We start from the raw sequence: 24673 nt of genomic DNA, 5'->3' as shown, positions 1-24673 counted from the left end.
CTCCATCTTTATACATAAAGAAGAAACTGTTATCCACCTGTTAAAATGGATAATGAGGTAATAAAGGCTTAAAAAAGATAAATACTGCTTTTCATCTGGTAATGTTAGAAGTCTAAAACCTTATTATCATTATACAAATATCTCAAAACATTTCTAAAAACGTCTTCATATTAGGAAACGCACAAGATCAATCATAATTAATTTTTAATAGAAAATTGGTTTTATATATTTATTTTATATCATGTTTAATTTTAGGGTTTTAAAAATACATGACCTTTTCCAGCTCAACTTTTCCTGAAGAGGTGTGAGACTTGTCACTATTAAGGAGGGAAAAGGCTATTTTAAACAATTGTTGCAAAATATTTCATGCAATGAAGATTGTTATATTAAATAGCAACTTCATAGATAAGTCTGTTCAATGCCAACACAAATTTGATTGTACATTTTTAAATATCATTGGCTTAAAAAGTTTAATTTTGTATTTTATGCTAGAATAATTACTATCAAATATACAAAGCTATTTATAGTTATGCTTCAATTATTTTTTTTAATACAAACAAATTTAAAATGGTAAACTAAAAGCAAGTTACTAAAAAGCTACAGAAGGTATGTGGAGCTTTGCATATGATGCTACAAAATAATATGCTTCAAATAAAAATTTAATTGTCAAACTCTTAATGATCCCATAATAAATTCCAGAATTATTTTCATGGAAATATACTTAGTTCTATAAAGATTTGAGTTCTGTATATTCAGTACTTAAGTAATATATGAAGATATATATTTTTAAAAAATCTTATGGGATACTTGAGAAATATAAACTAAAATAAGAGATAACAGGTTTTCAATTTCATTTATGTCCTTATATTTATTGGTAACTTGAACCTTATTTCTTAAATATAAAATTGCTCTTAAGATGTTATTTCTGATATGATTGGGGCATTTGTGCTTCTGATGGTGAATTTCCTGTCTTATAACAGGGTGTGAGTTTTTTGAGTAATGGGCAAGGCTGAGGAGCATAAATTGTTACACAGACTGTCTCATAACTAGTGCTCAATGCGACCCCAAACTCCAAATTTTGTTACTAGATCTTAAAAAACAAGCCTTGAGTTTCTTGGCAACTTCTTACAGGAAAATCAATTCAATGTTGATATGGGATTAAATTATTAAAAAAATACATGACAAGAATCTGACTATATTACAAGCAGTGTGTATTGAACCTAAGTATGAATGTTGTTATATTTTTCATGATTTTATACCTAAAACATGACAAAACAGTGAAATGATTTTAAGCCCTACTAGTATATTAAGATTTATTTTTGCTTACAAAATAAAATATATGAAGTTAAAATAAAAATGCATAGTTTTATTTCAAATAAAATTAAAAGTGGTACAAAAAGTTCTTGTCTTTGAAATAAAAGCAATTTGAAATGAAAAATATGAGCTATTACAATAAGAACTCATGAAAGTTGTCTTTGAGACAAAAATATCATCGAATGGCTAAGTATAACAATGAAAAGTCAACAGCAGATTTTTTTTTTTACTATTTCTTTCTAAAAACCCACACAACTTTAACTCTTCCATGTGATAAATTAGAATTAATTTTTAGTTTTGACGGATGCTGGAATGATTCTCAGTAAGCAAAGTGGAAAGGAAAGTTTGATAGAGAAAACTGAGAGATTGCAGATTGAGATGTTAGCATTTCCTATCCGCTCAGCTAATTAACATCATTCCTTCTCAAGTCTCTGAAGACCAGATAGGTTAGTTTTACAATGAAGCCTAGCTGTTCAGGGGTTAAGATGTTTTTAAGTCTAGATAAATGTTTTAAGTCGATAATGACGAGTTATGATAGATATTGAGCTTCACTCAGAATTTTAGACTCACCAAGATAGGAAAGATGTTTTCTTCAAGGCTGCCAAATACAAATAGCCAAAAACACTATGAATGTAACATTGATATAATTCCTGATCGTTTCGTAGTTCTTTTTGCTTTAGGTAGTTTATTGTATATATGTGTAATAATATAAATGTATATGTAAAAAATTAAAATAAAATACAACGAAAAGAAGATCATTATTTGTTCACATGGGGATAAACTGCGAGTGAAGCTGCCAACATCCAGACCCAGCTGGAAGCTAAATTAAATCTCTGGATGGTTAGCCAAATGATTGTCTTTTGGGCCAGTAATCTACCTGAGTGCAGTGCTGTATTCACTTTCTGGCTATAGATAAATAAAGCAAAATGTAAAACTCATCATAATTGTGTTCAAGCCTTTGAGATCCAGGACAATCATATTGCAATATACTTTCTTCTAGTGCAGGCATAGCCATCATTTTGACTGTCTATTAAGACAATATCTTTTGTGAAGCCTTTAATTTGGAAAACGAGAAGTACTTGCAGAATTCTTAATTGTGTCATAGAACTAGGCTGATGCTAATGAAGTGAAGCAGTCTTGGAAGTAGCTATTAAAATGGAATGTGAAGATCTGACGTTAACTATCATTTCCAGCTCTCCTGTACAAGTGGTATCAGTGCATTGTTTTGTTCTTCTTAGCCATTTTGACAGGTGTAAGATGGGATTTCAAATCAAAGTAGTTTTAACAATTGAGATGTAATATGAATAAATTAATAAAATATATTACAAAAACAAACAAACAAGAAAACAAAGTAGTTTTAACTTGTATTTCCCTAATGTCTTAGGATGTTGAACATTTTCCTCAGTCATTTGAGCTTCCTTTACTGAGACTTTTCTGTTTAGATATGCACTGCATTTTTAATAAGTTATCTATTTTATGTGCATTGGTCTAGGATGTCAGTCCCTTGGAACTGGAGTTACAGATAGTAGTGAGCTGCCATGTTGGTTCTGAAAACTGAACCTGGGTCCTCTGGAAGAACAGCCAGTGCTCTTAACCACTGAGTCATCTATCTGGCCCCCTGTACTGCATTTTTTAATTGAATTATTTCCTGATATCTAGCTTATTGAATTGCATATATTTGGATTATTAATTCTCTATTGGAAGTATAGTTGGTAAAAATCTCTTCCTATTCTATAGGCTTTCACTTTGTCCAAATGGTGTGTCCTTTGCCAGTAAAGAAGCTTCTCAGTTTCAACAGGTCCCATTTATTAATTGTTGATTTTAGTGCTTGTGCTAATGGTGTTTTGTTCAGAAAGGTTTTTCTTGTGACAAGGCGTTCAAGGCTGTTCTCACTTTCTTTTCTTCCAGGTTCAGTGTATCTGGTTTTATGTTGAAGTCTTTGATCCATTTGGACTTGAGTTTTGTACTGGGTGATAAGAATAGATCTGTTTGGATTTTTCTACATGCAGACATCAAGCTTGACTGATAGTATTTGTTGGAGATGCTGTCTTTTTTTTCTACTGTGTATTTCAGGTCTCTTTATCAAGAATAATGTGTTCATATGTGTGTGCATTTATGTCTGGGCCTTCAATTTGGATACATGTATTAATATGTCTATTTTTCTGCAAATACCCTCTTATCTTTATTATAGCTTTGTAGTACAAGTTTAAATTGGGGATGACTATACCTCCAAAAGTTCTTTGATTATTCATGATTGTTTTAGGTATCATGAGAGCTTTTTTTGTTTGTTTGTTTCCATATGAAACTTTCCAAGATCTGTGAAGTAATGTCTTGGAATTTTGATGGGGATTGCACTGAGTATGTAGATTGCATTTGGTAGGATGACCAATTTGGCTATGCTAATCTTACTGATCCATAAGCATGGGAGGTCTTTACATCTTCTTCAATTTCTCTATCAATGACTTGATTTTTATTATTATATACAAGACTTTCTTGGATAGTGATAGCCCAAGATATTATATTATTTATGGTTATTGTGAAAGGTGTTGTTCCCCTAATTTATTTATCTCAGTTTATCATTTGTATATAGAAGGACTACTGATTTTTGTGGGTTAATTTTCTATTCAGCTACTTTGCTGAAAGAATTTCCTAGCTGTAGGAGCTTCCCAGTTGAAATTTTTGGGCACTTATGCATACTGTCATGTTATCTGCAGATAAAATTACATTGGCTTCTTCATTTCCAAATTGTGTTTCCTTGCTTGCCTTCAGTTTTCTCCAAGCTTTAGTGAGGACTTAAAATACTGTATTATAGGTATATAGAGAGTGAATAAGCTTGTCTTGCCCCTAGTTTTAATGGGATTTCTTAGAATTTCTCTATATCAAAGTTGAGGATGGTTCTGGGTTTGCTGTAATCTGCCTTTATATAAGCTATATATAACATATACCCATTATGTTGAGTCATGTCCCTTGTATCCCTAATGTCTTTTGTACATTTTTGTTGTTTTGTTTTGTTTTTGTTTTTGTTTTTCAAGGCAGGGTTTCTCTGTGTAGCCTTGGCTGTCCTGGACTTGCTTTGTAGACCAGGGTGGCCTTGAACTCAAAGTGATCCACCTGCCTCTGCCTCCCGAGTACTGGGATTAAAGGCATGTGTCACCACCACTCAGCCTCTCTTTTGGACTTTTATTATGAAGAGATGGTAGGTATTTGTCAGGGGCCTTTTGTATATCTAATGAGATGATCATGTTTTTTTTTCTTTCAGTTTATTTATATGGTGGATTACATTGATGGATTTTCATATACTGTCATCCCTGCATCTCTGGGCTGAAGCCTACTTTATCACTGTGGATGATCTTCTGATGTGCTCTTGCATTCAGTTTGCAAGTATTTTATTGACCATTTTAGCATCTATGTTCATAAGGGAAATTGGTCTGTAATTCTCTTTCTTTGTCAGGTTATGTGGTTTGGGTATCTCCTTCTTTAGTTTAGGGAAATTTTCTTTTATGATATTGTTGAAAATATTTTCTGTGCCTTTGACCTTTGTTTCTTCTTCTTCCTTGACTACTCTTTAGATTTGGTCTTTTCATAGTGTCTCAAATTCCCTGGAAGTTTTATGACAGAACTTTTTAGATTTACCATTTTCTTTTGCCAATGTATCCATTTCTTCTATCATGTCTCCAGTGCCCACGAAGCTTGCCTTTCTGGTTCCATTTTGAGTTCCAAATTTTTTCAATGCTTGATTTTCCTTAGTTTGGGCTTTCCTTATTGTTTCTATTTCTACTTTCAGGTCTTGAACAGTTTTCCCTATTTCCTTCTATTGTTTGTGTTTTCTTAGATTATTAATGGACTTATTAATTTCTTCTTTAATGACCTCTATCATATTTATAAAGGCTGTTTTAAGGCCTTTCCTTTGTTCTTCAAATGTTGGCATATTCAGAGCCTGCTGTGGAAGGGTTGCTGGGCTGTTATTGTGTTTTTAAGCTGGAAAATGGGTATCAGGGATTGGAAAGAGTGCAATTCTTGGTGCTGATATCTTGTTTTATCTTTGTCTGGTGTACATTTTGTTCCTTGGTTTCTGTCTCTTCTTTGGTTCTTAGGAGAGTGTGGTGGCTGTGTGTTCCCTGTAGGAAAATCTTCTGTGGTCTTGTAGGTGTGGGCATTAGGGGTTCCATGTAGAATGCGTTTATGGGTATTGGAATCTGAGACACAGGATTGGCAATGGTCTGGGGGTGTTGGAGGGGCCTCACAAGAGGGAGGAAAATGGGGTGTTTCACAAAGGATCTGCTTAGTTATTTCCCAGGGGATAGAGGCAGAGAGTAAGGAGAGGCCACAGCCAAACATTTGTTAAAGAGGTGGGCAGAGCTCGGGATGATTCTAGGGAATTGGATGTGTCTGAATGGAGGGAGAGGTGAAAATCTGTGGTTAGCCTATCTGCTTCCGTGGCAGAACTGGCCTGTGCGTATCCAGGGAGTGCCTGCTGAAGTCAGGGGCTGCTTCCCTTCCTGGCATGGCCTCCAAATGCGCTTCTCACCACCATTATAAGCTATTATCTCCCAGTAATAACATATCATAAGGACTGGCAAGGGAAGAGAATTTTAAGAATTATTCACTTTTAAGAACAAAACCAAATTAGACGATTGAGATGAATTACATTTCCTAGGGTTGAAAATGAATTATTTTCAAAACCACAAAATCCAATACTTTCATTTCTTTAAATTTACTGGAATTGTAAGGTAATAGATTTTCAGTTGTAAGGGGCCATGTCCTATTTCCCATACATGACCATTACCGTTCTCCAGTGAAGAGCTGTTTGCAGTCTTTGCTTGTGCTGTTTCTCTCTGGGTTGAGGGTCAGACAAGAGAACACGTTATGCAGATAGTTCCATCTGTGGCACTTCTCATTATTATGACTTTTTGATTAATTCAAGTGTTACTCAAATACTAGACATGTATTCTAAAGACATAGTTTCTAGGTGCAGGAGGTTCTGAAGGAATAGCCATAGTAACTATTCCAGATAGGACACTCGGCTTCCAGTTTCCATTCTCAAGTTCTATAGAACTATAAAAAAGGCATGAAATTTCTCTGAATTCAATTGTTCTTTCATCAGTGATAGTCATCTTTTACAATTCACCACGTTTCTAACCTTAATAATTAGCATATGACTCATTTGCTTTCTCAATATATATTATAAACTATATTCAAAACCTTTGCACAAAAAAAATCAATAATTTATTTGAGGCTACACAGCCCAAAGTGAATGCAGAAAATTTTGGCATACTACATAAAACATTCTTTTTTGACTCTTATACCTCAACCCTATTGTGTATATGTATACCCATTTAACTGAAGTTAATTTTCTATAATAAAGAGAAGTCAGAGCTGGGCTGTGGTGGCACACTCCTGTAATCCCAGCACTCTAGAGGCGGAGGCTGGTGGATCTCTGAGAGTTTGAGGTCAGCCTGGTCTACCTCTGTTAAATACTCTCGGTCCACTCCAGCACAAGGTTTCATAGTAAGACTACAATGAAAATATTAATGAGATCATCATGCTGTCACACAGAGATAGAGTCTTACACTGGCATTGAGGTTTGTCATCAAACTCAAGGAACATGTTTATAGCTGCACAATGTCAGCACAATCTCCAAAGACAAAGGATTCAAGTTTGAAAATCAGATTTTTAAAAACTGGGCATATGTGGTACTTATTTAGAACACATGCAAAGAAATTTCATGAAGATCATACGTCCTTTAAGCCATTCTTTAAGTAAGCCATATCATTTTATTTTAGGTAATATTGTATTTAGTAAGGATAGAATAACTTTTTTGGGGAAATTTCAAGTGGATAGAATACTTCAAAAGATAGCAGAATAAATACTCATGGTCACACAAATTTGATAACTGTCAAGTTTTTTGCCTGAATATTGAGGGCTGAATCCAGGCCCTTGAACATGTAAGAAAAATTTCACCACTGAGATACACCCTTAGCCCATAATTATTAAGATTTTTGCCATTCTCTTTGTTTTTCTTTGTCTTTGTCTTTCATTGTCTTTTATTTCCTCTTTCTCCATCTTTTCCCCCTTCTTCCATGCACTTTTGTCCTGTCCTTTTATTCAAAATGCACATATGCATTTTGCTGAACCATTTAAAAATTAGCTTCAGATGTCAGGAAACTTGCACATTGTTTAATAAGGACATTTTCTTTAATGAGTTCTACACAGTGACTATACTTGAGAGATGACCAGTAATTACATAAAGCAACCCATTTGATATTTAAATATCTTCAAACCATCTTCTAGCTATTTCCCCCTTTTCTTGATTCAATAGTCAAGGGCCATAGATTTTTTTTTCCTTTCTGAAGTGATCTTCACAATTTTATGGTACGTTCTTTATGAAGAGATACTTTGTCCTCAGATTTTGAACCACTTTTCACATGTTTATCGTGATTTTTATGCTACTATAGGATCTTTGATTCCAACATTTTACATTTCATAACATTTTAAAAATGAACACAAAATCACCCAGCAGAAGGCTGCCACATATGGAGCTGATTACAGAACAGTGGCTTAATAGAGTTAGTCGTGTGACCTACCAGAAGTTGACCTCATTTCAGAGTTCCATTGGAGCACAATACATCTAATTCCACATGGAATTTGATAAACATGCTACATTCATGGTAGTTTTCAGTTTCACTCTGGTTCAAATAATCAAGTATAGTGATTTTCCACTTTTCTGAATACTATTTCTATTGTCACTAATACATAGAAAAAGACTCTGAACCAAAGAAACAAAACAACTGTTAGACACAAAGCTGAAGTTGCATTTCTGAAGTTGTGACTAATTTTATCATGACCTATGAGTAGCATGCTCCTAGAGATATCAGAAAACAACCAATTTTAGTTACCTTTCTGGTCTTCTCAGTTCTAATTACCTCTGATTCCTCACATTTACCTTCTAAGCATGACAGTGCTGCAGAGAACAGCAGTGGAACAGTTTGCATTCTCTTGGTTAAAAAAACAATAATCTTTCAAGTTTATTTTCATCCTTCAAAGTCTGTCTTGGACACAGGGCAATGCTGCCTTACTGTAAATTTAGATGGTGTTTAATTTTTATATCCAGTAGGACCCTTTGCCCATTATGTCTGCAGACTTCATCATGTTTTTCCCTGTTTGTGCTGTCTGGTAAGAGCAAGTTCACAATAGCACCTGCTCTGAGAAACCCTGTTCTGGATGATTGCAGCCATGATAAAAGGGTTGGGAGACTTATTTTATAGTGGAGAAGTGAGGCGATTTGTGAGGATAATTTATCAAAGGTACAGACAATTTGAAGTCTGATCTGTCTTGGTGAAGTTAAATATATTTTCTAGTATAAATACATGGGTTGGCAAAAGGCTCCAGGTATGTAGCTTGTATGGTTCAACCTCATGTTGATGTGGGCTTTTTGGGAGATGCAGAACTGCCTTTGAGTCACTCGTGCTCTTAGGATTAACTCATGTGCCTAATCTCATTGGTTCATCAAGCTAGAGTTGGGTGGATTTTATTTTTTTATTTTTGTCTTTCATTAGTGTCCTATCTGGGATGAATGGACATTTGTTCATGTCTCCCTAGGAAAAGTCATGTAACACAATTGATGCCCAAACATGACTAATAGAGCAGAATATAATTTAGTACAAGTGGTATGTATGGACTACAATTATCAGCAGGCTGTGGTGCTGCTTGTATGGCTTTTGTAGTGGGTGATGACATGCAAATAGGATTAGCTGTTTTCCCAGAAAGAACTTGCCCTGTAATGGAGAAATTACAGTGAGAGAAAGACAAACCAATACTGTTCTGCCTGGCAGCCTCTGATTTGGCATGGGAAACTGAAAAAGCAAAACATGACACGGAGGTGTTGGCTTGCTGTTCCTTTCAGCTGGCAGGGTGCAAGGGAGAGGAGAATACAAATTAGTTCTGTATTAAAAATCTTGCTTGGGGTCCAACAATCTGGAACCATGGGAAGAATTAGACAGTAAAGGGTAGAGAACAACATAGAAGGAATCAAAAATATTCCTGAAGCCTGGCCTTTAATATAGAAAAAGGAAAAGATTGTAATTCAACATGTAGATGGAGGCTCTAATACTGGCCTAGTACAAGAAACCATGGTGTATGGAACACTTTGCATCAGAACTGCTTGACTTGGGGAATGGCTGTTGTAAACTGGCTCCTGACATTATAGGACAGACAGGGTCAGCCTGAATGCTGTGGAAATAGAATGTTCTTTCTATTCTTGAGATACAGGCTGTGTAGCCTGAAGCAATAAAAAGAAAAAGGCTTTCTGGCCAACTGGCTCTCATGAGCCCTAAGAGACACTTGGCTATGTACATGTTGTCACCACTAGTTGGGGATACCATGGGTATTGTGATAAACCCAGACATGGCTGACGGAGAAGCAAGGGCCACAGAACCAACCCAAAGCTTCTGAGATCCAGACCCAACCTGAGCCTCACACAAAGCAAGCAAGAGTGTGCCTCTTATTCTTTACCCTTGGCCAGGATGAGAAGTATAAACCAGCATTGCCAAGCTTACCAGTGATTGAGAGCTGAGTGGAAGTGTCCCAAGATTAGAAAATGAGATGGCTCATGCATGGACTATGGCTATGGACTATACTGTGTTTTGTGGGAAGTGTCCTCATAGCTGCTTCTGAGTCCAGCATTCTCTTTTTAGAAAATAATACAAATAGTAGAATATTTTCATGCTAAAGTGACCTTGTTAATATAAAAACCTATGGCACCAAACAAGGACAATAAGTGCAGTAAACATCGAATCCCTACCCAGATCTAGCCAATGGGCTGGGTATTCTTCACAGTTGAGTGGAGAGTGGAGACTGACTTTCACACAAACTCTGGTGCCCCATATTTGACCATGTCCCCTTGATGGGGAGGCCCGGTGGCACTCAGAGGAAGGATAACAGGCTATCAAGAAGAGACTTGATATCCTATGATCATATAGAGGGGGAGGAGGTCCCCCTCAGTCACAATCATAGGGGAGGGGAATAGGGTGAAAGCGGGAGGGAGGGAGGAATGGGAGGATACAAGGGATGGGATAATAATTGAGATGTAACATGAATAAATTAATAAAACAAATCAAATAAAGACAAAACAAAACAAAAACAAGAGGTGAACAAACAAAAAACCCTGTCCCAATAACCACTGAATCCCAAGACTGACATGGGCCTTCTGGAGATGCTTCCTGTTTTCTGAAAAAGCAGTTTATTATCTTATAATAACCTTGGGTGTCTTATAGAGTTGGCAAAGCATCTAGAAGGACAATAAAAAAAAAATCAGGTAAAAGGTTGGAGTAAAGTCTCGGTCCATGGGTGGAAAAAGAAATGCCAAAGAAACATAAAATGATATTCAGTAAAACACAGTGCTAGAGATGGGTTACCGCCTTGAACATCATTGGCCAGGGATATACCTAAGACCAGTTCCCAAAGAAAAGGCCTTGAGCCTTGTTGTTGGTTGTGTGCTGGAACTAAATAGTAAGTCTCTACTCTGAAGCCCCTGCACCTGCTGTCGCGTAGCTCGGCAGCTGGAGCTTCCTTCCTCATTAGTTAGCATTTGTAGTTATGGATCTTGCAGACTACACCACCAACATGCCAGAAAATATGTTCCTGCCAGTATCATAGCAGCACAACTGGAATGGATTGCTTTCTGAATTGATTTAAGGCCTGCTCCGTACAAGGAAACTCATGTTTAGTACTGTAATTTAGGGGAAAATCCCATGCCTGGAGAGTTCAGATGACCCATTGGGGAGGAAACTGTTATTGTGTTGTTAAGTGGGCGTAGTATGCTTTCAAACTGACTTCTAGGTATTTAGGTTTACAGCCATATAGCACTTTGGCCATGGAGAGACATTGTTTGTTTGCTTAATTAATTTTCAGTGAGCAGTGGTAACTACTGAGACCCATAATTGGTAAAGCTACTGAAAATAAGTGACTCTTGCAGTGGTACAGTGGCCCAAAGTTTATATATATATAAAATCTATTTCCTCTGTCTTAGAGAAAGAAGTAGCTCATAAGATTCAGGAAAAGTCAGAAAGTTACATGACTCACATGGCTCCTCCTCAAGGTCATCTAGGCAATAATCTGCTGCTGGGGAAGAGGAGACTATTTTTGGCAGTGCTGTCTCCAAGTTACCCAAGCTCCAGTGATGCAAGTTGCATGAGTTATCGTCTATGCTGGAGTGCACTGTTTCAGTCATGTAGCTTCCTTAGAGTCATTTATGTTCCCATAAGTTACCTTTTGCCCATGTTTCTGTAAACGATTCTAGTAAACTCATTGGTTCCTAAAGCTAGACTTGGGTGGGATCATTTCTTTGGTCTGCTGTAAGTGGCCTAGCTGGAATGGCTAGACATTTATGTGTCATGTGAGAACAATCTCACAGCAGTCACAAAAAAAGTTGGGAATTAAAAAAGTTGGGAATTAAAAAGAGCCTTAAAATATCTTAATTTTTGTATTGGAGTATATGGTTTTGCACCTCTCTCTCTCCCTCCCTCCCTCTCTCTCTCTATATATATATCTTTTTTTTTTAGAGGCAGGAGCTGACGCAGAGGCCAGGGAAGGGTGCTGCTTACTGGCTTGCTTCCCATGGCTTGCTCAGGCTATTTCTTCTTCTTCTTTTTTTTTAATAACACATTTTTATTGAAAAATAAAATAAGTCATATTACATCTCATTTTCTATCCCATCCCATGCATTCTCCCATTCCTCCCTCCCTCCCACTATCACCCCAATCCCCCTTCCCTATGACTGTGACTGAGGGGGACCTCCTCCCCCTGAATATGGTGCTAGGGTATCAAGTCTTTTCTTGGTAGACCGCTATCCTTCCTCCGAGTGCCATTGCGCCTCCCCCACAAAGGGACATGGCCAAATATGGGGCATCAGAGATCCTGTGAAAGTCAGTCCCCAGTCTCCACTTAACTGTGGAGAATGTTCTGTCCCTTGGCTAGATCTGGGTAGGGGTTTGATGATGACTGCATGTTTTGTCCTTGGTTGGTGCCTTAGATCAAGCAGAACCCCTGGGCTCAGATCTACCCATCATAATGTTCCTCTTGTAGGTTTCTAGGACCCTCTGGATCCACCTACTTGCCTATTCCCTATATTTTTCTCACCTAGAGTCTCAATAGGATGTCCTCACCTCTATCCCAGTTTCCTGGTAGGTGCAGACTTTCATGGGACCTGTCCCTTAGGCTAGTGTCCAGTTATAAGTGAGTATATACCATTTGAGTCTTTCTGCTTCTGGGTTAGCTCACTCATTATGATCATTTCTAGTTCAATCCATTTGTCCACAAATTTTGGGAATTCCTTGTTTTTAATAGCTGAGTAGTATTCCACAGTGTAAATGTACCACAGTTTTTTTTATCCATTCTTCTACTGAGGGGCATTTAGGCTGTTTCCATGTTTTGGCGATTATGAATAAGGCTGCTATGAACATGGTTGAGCAAATTTTCTTGTTGTGTGCTGGAGCATCTTCTGGGTATATTCCTAGGAGTGGAATAGCTGGGTCTTGAGAAAGCCCTATTCCCAGTTTTCTGAGATAGCACCAGATAGATTTCCAAAGTGGCTGTACTAGTTTGCATTCCCACCAGCAATGAAGGAGTGTTCCCCTTTCTCCTCATCCTCGCCAGCATGTGTTGTCACTTGAATGTTTGATTTTAGCCATTCTGTATCTTTCCATATGTGTAGAGGCCAGAGGTCAACTCTGGCTATTATTCTTCAGACAACCTTGACCTTGCTTTTGAGACAGGGTCTATTATCGGTTCAAAAATTACAAGGTAGGGTAGAATTGCTGGCCAGCAAGGCCAAGAATCTATCTCAAGCTCCTCATTACAGATATTATGATCACATTTGGCTTACCATATGTAGGTCCTGGAGACTGAGCTCAGGTGTCATGCTTACCTGGCAAGCACTTTACCAACTGAACTACCTGTCAGCCCCCATCGGAGCATTTGAGCTGAAAGGTTATATCCATATTGCAGCATTACTTCAATTCTTCCTTTATTCTGGAAAATACTCTACTGTAGGGACAGATCACATTCTGCATATTTTTGTTATAGTTTGAATATAGAATACCCCCATGGGCTTATGTATTGAACATTTGTCCCTAGTGATGGCAATATTTTGGAAGGTTCTGGAATCTGTAAGCAGTAGGTTTAAGTATGTGAAGTAGGTTACTAGTGGTTTGCCTTTGAAGGTTACAGGTATACTTAGGTTTTAGATCTTTCCTGTTATCCATTGCAATGAGATAAAGCACTCCCTTTTCTATACACTCCTGGCTCTGTTTCTCCAAGGATATGGTACCCTGAAAGCATGGAAATAATTTTCTGAAACTTTGAGTAAAATGAATAAGTTCTCCTTTTAAACTATTTTCTCAGGTATTTGACCTTAGCCACAATTAAACTGATCAAACACGACTACATTTCAAGTTACTTTTTTGGCCTACTGTTCTCTAAGAATCCTTTTCGTTCTTTTAATGTCTCTTCATTATATTGGATACTTTCAATTGATGCAACTTTAAGTTTACTGATTCTTCTGTTTGTTCCAATCTATCATTGAGCTTCTGTGGTGATATTTTGTTTTAGTTACTATACCTTTCAATTATGGGATTTGTAGTATTTTTTTATTTTTTATTTATTTATTTTTTTACTTTATTAATTTATTCTTGTTACATCTCAATGGTTATCCCATCTCTTGTATCCTCCCATTCTTCCCTCCCTCCCATTTTCCCCTTATTCCCCTCCCCTATGACTGTTCCTGAGGGGGATTTCCTCCCCCTGTATATGCTCATAGGGTATCAAGTCTCTTCTTGGTAACCTGCTGTCCTTCCTCTGAGTGCCACCAGGTCTCCCCCTCCAGGGGACATGGTCAAAGGTGAGGCACCAGAGTATGTGAGAAAGTAATATCCCACTCTCCACTCTACTGTGGAGAGTGTTCTGTCCATAATTTCTTATTGAAAAATCTTTCATCACTAAAAAACTATTTTAACACTTGGTTCTTTTCATTTTTGTTATAGAGACATACAATGGAGCTGAGACTGGTCTTCAGTTCATCATGGAGCCCAGACTGGATCTGAACCTATTAATCCTCCAACCTCCTTCTGGAATCACAGGTGTACAGCACAGTGCTTGACAGTTCTTTAATTCTTTAAATGAGGTTTCATTTGGCCCTTTGGGAACCTTTCACATAAATGGGTTGAGTCTTTGAGAGTCTAACAAGTGGACAGGGCCACTTCTTACTCATTGCTTCCTACCTCATATATGAGCCATATATTCTTAAATCAATTAATTCATAATTTAGTCACAATTAAATTAACATGAAAATATTTTCATTTAATTTTTTGGATAAAATGTATATATTTTAAATAATATGTGTAAAATTTTATTTTCTGTCAGTAGTCTCTGTTATTATTGCTGTTTGTTTAGCAGCATTTATGAGCGAATTCTCTAAGCATTATAGTCTTTGTTATGTGTAGACACTGAAATCATTATTCAAGGCCATGTTTTGATAATGATTGAATTACAAGTTCTCTAAATGCTCAAAGCCAGTAAACCTTCTACTTTCACAGTGGATTCTCTATACATGTTGGAGCACACTTTCAACACTCATCTGGGCAATGTCTAAGTCTTGGATTTACCCTTTACCTCTTGCTTGGGGGTCTCATGTTTAGCCAGGTGTGGAAGTTTAGGGATTTCTTGGGTCTCTCTAGAGTATCACAACTATGGGTGTGTGCCTAACTTTACACACACATAGCCTTCTAGGTCCTGCGGTAGATGTCAGACACTTTCAAAGCTGTTTGTTCTGGTTTACTGACATTGCCACCAGAAACTATCAGAGACCGTGTGTCTTAAACAACAGATCACTGTTTTCCTATAGTTTTGGATTTTGGATCTAGGTGTTGGCAAGTAAGGTTTCGCCCAGGTCTCTTTCTCTGCCTAACAGATGACTATAGCTTCTCTATGGTCTCCCACACCTTTCTCCAACTGATAGCTGCCTCTATGAGATTATCCTTTATATTGGATTAAGATCCAACCCTAATTGCCTCATTAAAATGTTATTATCTCTGTAGTGTTCTTATTTTAAAATACAGTCATATTATAAGGTATTAGATGTTAAGAATATAATATAGCCAGGCGTAGTGGTGCACGCCTTTAATCCCAGCACTCGGGAGGCAGAGGGAGGCGGATCGCTGTGAGTTCGAGGCCAGCCTGGTCTACAAAGTGAGTCCAGGATGGCCAAGGCTACACAGAGAAACCCTGTCTCGAAAAACCAAAAAAAAAAAAAAAAGTTTAGGAGGAAACACAATTCACCCCTGTGGATACATTATTATCTGGTTTTCCCTTTTAAGCTCTGTGTTTAGCGAATTGTTTGCCTAAGCAGTAATCATGTGTGTCAGACAAACATGATGTTCAATAGCTGCTTCTGGTTTCTTTTTTCTTTTTGGCAAACACCAAGAAAAATGGGATGTGTGTAGTACGGAAGTTGTGAATCAGATGAAATAAATACAGTTCTTGTAAGTAAGGTCATAGAGGGAACCACCAGACAGCTTAGATGATGGTGTTCTTCTACTAAAGGGTCCAGAAGACCCCGAGGTGTGTCCTCTCTGAATTGTTTGTTTTCATGGCTATTGCAGAACAGAGGAAGAAGGAAATAGAGTGAGTTAAAATGTCATAAACTCACTGTTTTTATGGATATTTAGCTATTTTCTTAAACAAATTAAAAATATTACAAGTCTTTGGTTAATTTTCACAGGTCTGAAATGGTGATTCTGAAATATTGAGTTTTTCCTTATATTATCAACTCGAGGATAATAGTCATGTGACTATCTCAGTTGATACAGAAAGCTCTTTGACTACATTTAATATTCCTTTATGAGAAATAACCTGGAAGAAGTAGAAATAGATGGAACAAAATAAAGGCTGTACACAATGGACTTGTAGCTAATACTATACTAAGTGGGGGAAAAAACTCAAAGGATTACATTAAAGTAAAAAACGAGGGAAAGTTGTACCGCTTCTTCATTCTTATTAAATATTGCACTGCTCTGTGACACTATTCCTGTAGATAATGTGACCAAAAATCTACTCATGTTAGGTAGGGAGCTGACTAAATATAAAGTAAGAGTATCATTGAAATAACCTGGTCAAACAATGAGTTTATTGGAGTTATTTACAAAAGTATGGGTAAAGAGTTACTTACAGGAGTAGAAATTATTCAAAAGTAGCTGCATCACTAAAGCCTGCCCCAGTGTGGGTGGTAGCTTGTGTTGGATAGACATAGTGGAGAACGTTTCTTCTGGCAGTTTGTCTGGACATCCTCCTTGCTGCTTGGCTGGTCTAAGCCTCTTCCTTGCAGCTTGGACTTGCTGAGACTCCCAAGTATTTTTTTCCTTTATTAATTTATTCTTGTTACATCTCAATGGTTATCCCATCCCTTGTATCCTCCCATTCTTCCCTCCCTCCCATTTTCCCCTTATTCCCCTCCCCTATGACTGTTCCTGAGGGGGACTTCCTCCCCCTGTATATGCTCATAGGGTATCAAGTCTCTTCTTGGTAACCTGCTGTCCTTCCTCTGAGTGCCACCAGGTCTCCCCCTCCAGGGGACATGGTCAAAGGTGAGGCACCAGAGTATGTGAGAAAGTAATATTCCACTCTCCACTCTACTGTGGAGAATGTTCTGTCCATTGGCTAGATCTGGGTAGGGGTTTAAGGTTTACTGCCTGTGTTGTCCTTGGCTGGTGCCTTAGTTTGAGCGGGACCCCTGGGCCCAAATCTGCCTATCATAATGTATTTTTATTCCTTATTATTAAGAAGCCTCCTCTTAGAATTTCTTTTTTTTATGTGTTTTTTTAATTAATTTATTCATATTACATCTTGATTGTTAGCCCTTCCCCTGTTTCCTCCCATTCCTCCCTCCCTCCCACTTCCCCCCTTCTCCCCTCCCCTATGTCTGTGATTGAGGGAGACTTCTTCCCCCTATGTATGCTCTAAGATTATCGAGTCTCTTCTTGGAAAAATGATAGCATCTTCAACAAATGGTGCTGGTCTAACTGGATGTCTACATGTAGAAAAATGCAATTAGACCCTTATTTGTCACCATGCACAAAACTCAAGTCCAAGTGGATTAAAGACCTCAACTTAAAACCAGAGACATTAACTCAGTTAGAGGAAAAAGTGGGGAAGAGCCTGGGACACATAGGCACAGGAGCCAACTTCCTGAACAGTACACCCACAGCCCAGGCCTTAATGTCAATAATTAATAAATGGGACCTTATGAGGCTGAGAAGCTTCTGTAAGGCAGGAGACACTGTCAAGAGAACAAAGCGACAGCCTACTGACTGGGAAAAGATCTTCACCAACCCTTCATCTGACAAAGGTTTAATATCCAAAATATATAAAGAACTCAAGAAATTAAACACCACAAAACCAAACAACCCAATTGCAAAATGGGGCTTAGAACTAAACAGAGAATTCTCAACAGAGGAATATCAAATGGCTGAGAAACACTTAAAGAAATGCTCATCCTCGTTAGGCATCAGAGAAATGCAAATCAAAACAACACTGAGATTCCATCTTACACCCATCAGAATGGCTAAGATCAAAAACTCAAATGACACCACATGTTGGCGAGGATGTGGAGAGAGAGGAACACTCCTTCACTGCTGGTGGGAATGCAAACTAGTACAACCACTTTGGAAAGCTATCTGGCGCTTTCTCAGAAAAATGGGAATAGGGCTTCCTCAAGACCCAGCTATCCCACTCCTTGGAATATACCCAGAAAATGCCCTAACACACAACAGGGACATATGCTCAACCATGTTCATAGCTGCTTTATACACAATAGCCAGAACATGGAAACAGCCTAAAGGTCCCTCAGTAGAAGAATGGACTAAGAAACTATGGTACATTTACACTATGGAGTATTACTCAGCTATTAAAAACGAGGAATTCCCAAAATTTGTGGACAAATGGATTGACCTAGAAATTATCATAATGAGTGAGTTCACCCAGAAGCAAAAAGAGACAAACGGTATATACTCACTTATATCAAAACACTAGTCCAAGGGATACGTCCCATGAAAAACCTTACTTACCAAGAAAGTGGGTCAGAGGAGAGGACATCCTCTTAGAATTTCTTGAGTCCTTATTAGCCTCCGTTTAGAACTTCCTGAGTCTTAAGGATCCTCTCCTCACAATTTTCTGAGTTTTTAGAACTTCTTTAGTTTTGACAATCTTCCTTCCACTATGGAATGTTTTAGCCCAAAAGAATATTTTACACAAGAGGAGCTTAATGTCTTCACCGGAGGGGGGCAGGGGAGGCATAAACAAAAAAACAAAACAAACAAACAAAAAAAGATACAAGAATTCCTGAGCCTTGGGAGAAGGATGTGTGATATAAATGTCCCATTTAGAGTTGAGCACTCTACAGTCTCTTATACTTTGCATATTGATCAGTTTTGGGTCTTTGTGGATCATCAACTGCCAAAAACGCAGCTCTGATGAGGGTTTAGAGATGTACTAATCTACTGGTATAGAGGGAAGTATAAGAGACTGCACTTTCACCAGTGGCCTCTGCTGGTCTCTCAGCGCCAGAGCCTTAACTGCTCTTCATGCCTTCAAAACCAGTACCACCTGGGTGACTTTTACATTACCAAGTTCAGCTGCTAGTACAAGGTAAAACCTCAGCTGCTTTTGGAACACAGCTTGTGTGTGCTGATCCTGAGAAAACACTTCCCAGAAGATTTCAATTCAACAATCACTGCTAATTTCTTAGCTCTAGCTGACCAGCATCATTGTCCTAGTAATGGAAAAGTTTCATTTTAATGTTGCTGGTTAATTACTGCTGACTCTTCAGCCCCAACTGGCCAGAACAGCAAAATCTCAATTCAAAATAGCAAACATCCCAGATAGAGTCTTTCAACTTCACAAGCCAGGCATCTGTCTTCTTGCACTGCTCTCAACATTCTGATGGTCTAAGCTCTCACTGAACAGCTCACTGAGCTCTCAACACTCAATGGCTTTTCTAGCTCAAAGTTCCAAAGTCCTTCCACAATCTACCCCCCACCCCCCCAAAAAAAACAAAAAAACAAAAAAAAAAAACCCCAAAAAACAAAAAAACAAAAAACATGGTCAGGTCTGTCACAGCACTACCCCACTTTTGGTACCATCTTTCTAAGTTAGGGTTCCTATTGCTGTGATGAAACACCATGAACAAAACCCAAGCTGAGCAGGAAAGAGCTTATTTGGATTACACGTCCAAATTGTTTAGCATCAAAGAAACTCAGTACAAGAACTCAAGAGTTGGTGTAGAGGTCACAGAGAGTGCTGTTTACTGGCTTGCTTCCCCTGGTTTGTTCTGCCTGCTTTCTTATAGGATTCAGGACCTCTAGCATAGGAATGGAGCCACCACAATGAATGGGCCTTTCCCCATCAATTACTAACTAAGAAAATGCCTTATAGCTGCATCTGATGGAGATATTTTCTCAATTAAGTTTTCATCCTTTCATAAAACTCTAGTTCTATGTCAAGTTGGCATAATATCAGCCAGTACTATAGTAACACAGAACAGGATACTGGGACAAAAACAGATAATGCCTATAGAGGCCCTTGATATCAACCAACACAGCTACAGCCATATGATTAGAAAATACTTTTTCATTCATCATTTTACATGTATGGAAATAAAACAAATCCATAGAAGCATGTACAGTGCTTAAATATACTGGGAAAAATTTTGCAACAAACTGAAGCACCGGAAAGTACTGTCATCTATGAGGATCCTGAAACCCATTGTCTGTGCTGAAAGATGACTGTACCGTTTTAAAAAATTATTTATTTATTTACTTACTTTACATCCTGATTGTAGCCCCTTCTCTTCTCTCCTACCAGTCCCACCTTCCCTCCCTCTTCCACCCCCCACCCCTATTCCTCGAAAACAGGGAGCCTCACTCTTGGGTATATGTGTAAAAGATGCTCTACCATACAGCAAGGACACTTGTTTTAAACTATGTTCATATCAGCTTTATTTGTAATATCCAGAATCTGGAAATAACCTAGATGTCCCTCAACTGAAGAATGGATAAAGAAACTGTGGTACATTTACACAATGGAATACTACTCAGCTATTAAAAACAACAACAACAACAACAACAACAACAACAACAACAACAACAACAAACCACATGTATTTTGCTGGCAAATGGATGGAACTAGAAAATATCATTCTCAGTGAGGTAAGCCAAACCCAGCAAGACACACATGGTATGTACTTATGTACAAGCATATTTTAGCCATATAGTACAAGGTGAACATACTATATATAATTCATAGACCCAAAGAAGATAAGTAATAAGGAGGGCCCATGTGAGGATGATTAAATCTCACTAAGAAGGGGAAATAGAATAGTCTGTGTAAGTAGTTGAAGAGAGGGAGCAAGGTAGGAGAGGGAGCACAGAGAGAAATGAGGGTGGAGATCAGACCTGGGGAGAGCAGAGCCGGAGGACAGAGGGCCTGCAGAGAGAGGAGAAACTGTGGATGGAGACATCTCCGAGACAGGCTGGAGACCTAGGACCGAGTAGGCCCTTGGGAGGATATGTGGGTGACTCTAGCTGAGACTTTTAGTAGTAAGGGCAATGGTGACTGAAGAGGGCATCCTCTAACTAGTCAGGACTCATATTGAAGAGAGTGGAACACCAACCCACCCACAAAAACTTTAGCCCAAATTTTACCCTGCCTACAAGATGTGCAGGGATAAAAATAGAAGAGAGATTGAGGGAATGTGCAATCAATGCCTGGCCCAACCTGAGACCGACCCCGTGGGAGAAAGCCAACCCCTGACACTTGCAGACAGGAACATAGCATAGCTCCTCTGTGAGAAGCTACCACCCAGCAGTGGATCCAAATAGATGCGGAGACTTAAAGGCAAATGTTGGGCCCAGTGCAATGAGCCTCAGGGAGGAGGAAGAGGGAGGATAGAAACTCCGGGAGGTGACAGGTGCTCCATAAGAAGGCCAACAGAGCCAATTAACCAAGGCCCAGAAGGGCTTAGGGGTACTGAAGCACCAAGCAAGCACCATACATGGACTGGATCTAGGCCCTCTAAACAGATGTAACAATTGGGCAGCTCAAGCCTCATGTGGGTCCCCTAGTATGGAGACTGGGGATTGACTCTGACATAGACTCGGTTACCTGCTTTTTCAATCATTTCCCCTCTGGGTGGGCTGCCTTGCCAGGGCACAGGGGAAGAGGGTGTACTCAGTCCTGATTCAACGGTTTGTTTTTTAATATCCATAGGATTTGTAGTAACATACTTCCTGATTTCCATTCTCACCCTTTTTGTTACTAAGAAGTATGGTTGGGAGCTTATCAATTTTAAAAATATATACTCAAGATCCAGTCATAGACAGCTGTGAGCAACCATATGGGTGCTGGGGATTGGACCTGGCTTCTCTGAAAGAGCAGCCAATGCTCTTCTTACCCATTGAGCCATCTCACCAAATGCAGAGTCCCCCGGCCAAACAATAGACCGAGCTTGGGGACTTTTATGGAAGAGCAGAAAGAAGCACTGAGGGAGCTGGAGGGGTAAAGGACACTACAAGAAGGATGTACACAGGAAACTAACCTGGGCCCATGAGAGCTCAAAGAGACTGAACCGCCAACCAGAGAGCTTGCATGGGCTGGACGTAGACCACCTACATACATACGACAGACATGTAGCATGCACATCGTGTGGGTACCCTAATAATGGGAGCAGGGCCTGTCTCTGACTGTTGTCTGCCTTTGGATCCATTTACTCTAGATGGGCTGCCTTGTCTGGCCTCAGCAGGAGAGATGCACTTAGTCCTGCTGTGACTTGAGGTGCCAGGGTGAATTGGTACCCCTTAGGGTACTCCCTTTCTCTGAAAAGAAGTAGAGGTAGGTATCGGGGGAGGGGCATGAGGGTGCGGATGGGGAGAGAGTGGGGAGGGGGCTGGTATCAGGCTGTAAAATGATTAAATAAAGGAAAAAACTATATGCATATATCTATGATCCAGTCATAGGCTTCACTGATTTCCTGTTAATTTTTGCTTGATGTGCTGTTCATTTCTGCTCTGATTTTATTAATTTTTTTCCACTTAAGATAGTTTTAATTCACTCTTACTTATCCATTTCTTAAGGCAGAGTTGAGACTGTATTCCATTCTAAGGTATGTAATTGTTGCTTTAAACATTCTCCTGCATATTAGTTTAAAATAATTCTCATTTTTCCCTTTCATCTATAGATAGTTTAGAAGTATATTATTTGCCATTCAAGATTTAGAGAGTTTTGTGAATTTTTTTATTTCATTAATTTGTAATTAATTTCATTGTGCACGAAGAACATATTCTGTTTTTATTTGAATTCTTTTATTTTGTGATAATTGTGTTTGGCCCTGAATATGGTTTGTCTTGGTAAGTTCTAAACACACTTATTATGGAAGTGTGCTCCTCTATTGTTTGGTAGAGTGTTTCATGAATGTCAACCAGGTCAAGTTGTTTGCTGCAGATGTTCAAATCTTCCCTTACTAATTTTTAAAGATTTTGAAATTTCTGATAGTAATTGTAGGTTTGTCTATATCTCTTTGTACCTTCATCAGTTTTTTGCTTAGTATAATCTGAAACCATTGTTAGCTGCTCAAATACTCAGAATTTTTCTATTCTAATATCATCTGTTTCAGTTGATCACATTGTCATTCGGAAATAACCCTCTTTATCATGTAATATTATTTGGATTTACTTTGATATTAAATTACTGTACCAGCTTCATTGTAACTACAGTTATCATGATATATAGTTTTCATGGCTTTACTTTTTATCTACTTGTGTGATTTATTTGAAGTTTGTTTTTTTTTACAAGACATACATTCTTGGGTTTTACTTTAAAAACTAAGTTGACAGTTTTGCTTTTATTTGGGCCTTTGGCTACAGGCATTTAATGTGATTATTACATAGGACCTGCACTGGTCTGCACCAGGTCCTCTGCCTATATTTTATGGCTTCCAGTTTAGTATTACTGGATTCCTGAGTGTGCAAACAAGAAGGTCTTTGATTTTTGAACCTTCTATTGCTTTTTTTCCCCCTTGTTTTGGTTTGTCTTATCCAGCATCAATGTGACAGTTTTTGCTTTATTTTACTATAATTTATTTTGTTATACTTAAAAATGAGTGAACAAATGAATGAAAATGTATTTTCTAGGTACAGGCTAACAAATGAACTGTCGTTGTCACTTATACATGCTAGGAACAAGAAAATAAGTTTCCTCCAATAGACTGACACTGGGCTTATCAACCACTCCCATGTAGGTCTCATGTTCAGGAGTAGTTCAACAATGTGCAATGGATCCTCAGGTGTTTTGTTTTGTTTTTTTTTTGTTTGGTTTTTTTTGTATGTGTTTTGAGAGGGTAGTGTTTTCTTGGCTTTGTTTTCTATTGAATTTTTGTTTGTTTTTTCGAGAGAGAACTTAAAGTAGGGTGGGTAGGGAGAGAGTGAGTATGTGGGTCAAGGGGAGGGGAAGATTTAAGTATATTTAAACTTAAAGTTATTTTATATAATATAAAAATATGACAAATTAAGTAGATATATAAGATTAAAATGTGTGCGAGCTTCATAGTTATTTGTCTGCCAATATTTTTAATATTATATATTTTATAGAAGAAAGCATATATGTTATAGTTTATTGCTGACAAATTAATTGACCATAATTGTCAAAATTGCCAGCTATTAATTCATTTTCAGTTTTTCTGTGTGAAAATGTAAGCGTACACAAGTGCCATGATTAATTACAATACATTTGATGTGACCTAATTAGTATTGTGAGGAACCAACACATGGATAAGCAAATAGGGACACATGCTTTGGACAAAATCTGATGTGATGTGAATACTAATTTTGGCCTTTATTGTTTTACTCATTAAAACCTCCTTTGGTAGAGAAAACAGCCAAAACAGTTATTGGATCCTTATGTGGCAGGCACCGTATAAGGTGCTTAGTTCTCATGAATCTGTGAAGGAGGTACAGTAGCCCCATTTCACAGATAAGGAACAGAATCATACAAACTAAATTGCCCAATCAATGTGTCTTGCATGGAACAGCCAAATATTTAACCCAGTCTTATCATTGCCAAGTATTCTCAATGAATTTAAAAATTTAAAAGTCTCACTAGAAAATCAATCCCACCTCACTAAAGGGGAGAGAGAGAGAGAGAGAGAGAGAGAGAGAGAGAGAGAGAGAGAGAGAGAGAGAGAGAGAGGAAAAGAGAAAGAGGTAAAAGAGTAAGAGAGCTTATTTTTGTTTTTCAAGATAGGATTTCTCATATCCAACTC

Source organism: Acomys minous, assembly GCF_964271855.1.
Source record: "Acomys minous genome assembly, chromosome: 1".
In the NCBI taxonomy this organism is placed as follows: Eukaryota; Metazoa; Chordata; class Mammalia; order Rodentia; family Muridae; genus Acomys; species Acomys minous.
Note: the sequence above shows the minus strand (reverse complement) of the source record.